Source organism: Lepisma saccharinum, chromosome 12, assembly GCF_977018435.1.
Source record: "Lepisma saccharinum chromosome 12, izLepSacc3.1, whole genome shotgun sequence".
Taxonomy (NCBI): Eukaryota; Metazoa; Arthropoda; class Insecta; order Zygentoma; family Lepismatidae; genus Lepisma; species Lepisma saccharinum.
The window spans coordinates 14,846,691-14,849,707 of record NC_139240.1 but is presented as its reverse complement, the minus strand read 5'-3'; positions in this window follow the sequence as shown (position 1 = coordinate 14,849,707).

Genomic DNA, 3,017 nt, shown 5'->3' with positions numbered 1-3,017 from the left:
ATAGATTTCTCAGTTGTATAAACCTTGAATGCTAAGAAAAGTGACCCCCAAGGAGTAAGAAAACTCTTTCAGTCAAAAACTCGTACGATGAAAATACTATGCTCAGGAACATGCATTTAAATTACGAGAAACTTCACGATTGTCTACCATCGCACTTTCTATCATTGTCGCCGAATACATAAAATGAAGTATGTGCCTTGTATTTGCAACACAAGCCTAAACCTAATTTACATTTATTTCACTGTATTAACATGCATGGAAGAATGTGGTTAGAATGTATGGTTGCGCTTGGGTAAACACTTCCTTGAAATGATTGTGTCCATCAGAGACAAAGGAAATGGAACAAGATGCGAGAATAGATTAGAAAATAATAAAGAGGAAAACAAGAAAAGGAAAGGAAAAAGAAGTAAGAGGAAAATCTGGAGTGTAAGAGAGAAGGAGATACATACGTCTTACATACATATATATATATATATATATATACTATATATGGTCTTACATTTATACTGCCCATCCTAATTTATCAATATGGAGCTTCTGCCCACCCGGTCGAAAATTTCTGGCGCCGCCCCTGGTCACGACACCTTTATGGCGTATTGCTAAGGAACCTTTTTGAGTGCCGAAATACAAATTTTCGTTGTGCATAATTTCCATGAAGTTTAATAAAATTCCTATTTTTTAATGACTTCCCCTCGTACAATTATCAATTTGCTTACCTGATATTAAAAGGGTTAAATTTTTGGTATTTTCATGTTATTTGTAGTCCAAAATTTATAAAATAGACTAATATGAAGACTTCAACATCAACCACTTAGCTTATTTTTGTGGTTGTAACATAGAAGTCAAGAAATTTATTAAATTTCGCACGCATTACAATACAAAAAAATAATTTTGATAGGAACCCATTGCCGTCCCATTATGAAATTTTGCACACAAATAGTCAATTGATGTCTTCAAAACATATTTTTTAAAAAAGAAAAGAAAATTGTGTTTTTGAGATTTTTAAAGAAAAGTTCTTTCAAGTTTTTTAATAATTACAAAATTCAAATACCACAGTCATGTTGCATTTCAAATTAAAGCTCATTAAAAGCAGAAGAGAATTACACCAACTTGAGCTCTCTAGGTCAAATAGCTTTTGATCTACAGCTGTTTAAGATTTCAAAATGTCGTCAAATTTTGGGCTTTTTGCTATTTTCAAAGTCAATAACTCAAAAACTAAGAGCCGAAAAAATTAAAAATTTGGCATTTTTAGTCAACTTTACTGGTACTACCACTGCACCAAAAATTATCAATTTCTGAGATGTCAAGGTTCAGACCCCAGTTGATTTAGCATGGAATGACCCATTCATAAAAAAGCAATGTATCTTTCTCTTCTTAATTCAAAGACTATGTCATAAATATTTAATTAAAAATTTAGAAACAGTTGCAGCTTATACACACACACACACTTATATACACACACACACACACACACACACACACACACACACACACACATAAATATATACACTGGTCAAAAATATTAGGGGAGCAAGCAATAAATCTCAGAACCAAAGTTGGTAAGTCAAAAGTAGCAATGTATTTTGATTAGGTGAGTGTGTACTGAACCAGCACAATACATGTCTATTGAGTCATTAGCACAACAGAGTTCTAGGGGTGATTTCTGCAAGGTACTGCACAAAATCAGGAGAACAGCACGGTGATAAGACAACAGAAATGGACAGATACGCAACAGATCCATACCTCTAATAAGGCGTGTGGTAGCCATGAACTGCTATGACAGCTGCACATCTGTTTTGCATGGAACCAATAAGGTTATCAACGACAGCCTGCGGGATATTCAACCATTCCTCCAGAAGGGCCATTTCCAACTGTTGCAGAGTTGTAGGCGGCGCTGGGCGAGCAGCAATGCATCTTCCGAGTGTGTCCCACACATGTTCAATGGGATTCAAGTCTGGGGAGAACGCTGGCCATACCATTCGTTCGATACCCTCATCCCGTAGCATGGTGTCAACCAGACGTGCTCGGTGAGGTCGGGCATTATCGTCCACAAAAATGAAACGATCACCGATATCTGCAGCCATTGGGACAACATGAGGCTTGAGGATCTCATCCCGGTACCGTAAGGCTGTCAAAGTACCGTTCCGGATAATGTGCAGGGGGGTACGTCGACCAACACTGATCCCTGCCCATACCATTAAGCCACCGCCACCATACTGAGACACTTCGCGCACATGTGAGGGATAATTGCGAGTCCCACGTTCCCTCCAGATGAGAATGCGTCGATTATCTGACTGGAGACTGAAACACGACTCATCCGAGAAGAGAACTGAACTCCACTCTCCATGTCCCCACTCACGATGTTCCACAGCCCACTGTCTGCGGGCCCTACGGTGTTGGGCATCCAGAGGGACAAACACCATTGGTCTTCTTGCATAAAGACCCCTTTCCCGCAGGCGATTTCGTACAGTTTGGCCCGAGACTCTTCGTCCTGTTGCCAAAACAAGGCCGCGTTGCAAGTCAGTTGCAGTTTTCTGCCTATTCCTGCGAGCCGACAATGCTAAGTACCGGTCTTCCCTAACTGTTGTTGACCGTGGGCGACCTTGCCCAGGCCTCCTTCGTACTGTACCTGTCTGTTGAAATCGTGTCCACAACCTGGAAATGACACTGCGTGACACACCAAGGGCTGCAGCCACCTCACGTTGTGTTTGCCCTGCTTCCATCCTCCCAATGGCTCTCCATGCGCTAGATTCCCCTAAATCGTGTTGTTCTGCCATCGTTCCTATTCAACACTACTCAACTGAATCCCACCTGCGCTTACGGTCTGCCAGCACCACACAACCAGTGTTCCCAAGTGACCTCGTGATTGCTCCTCATATCACAAATTCTGCCACGTGCATTATGGTGTCACTAGAGAGCTCTTCATGCTGATGATTCATCACAGATGAATTGTAATGGTTGAGGACACACTCACTTCATCAACATACATTGCTACTTTTGACTTTCCAACTTTGGTT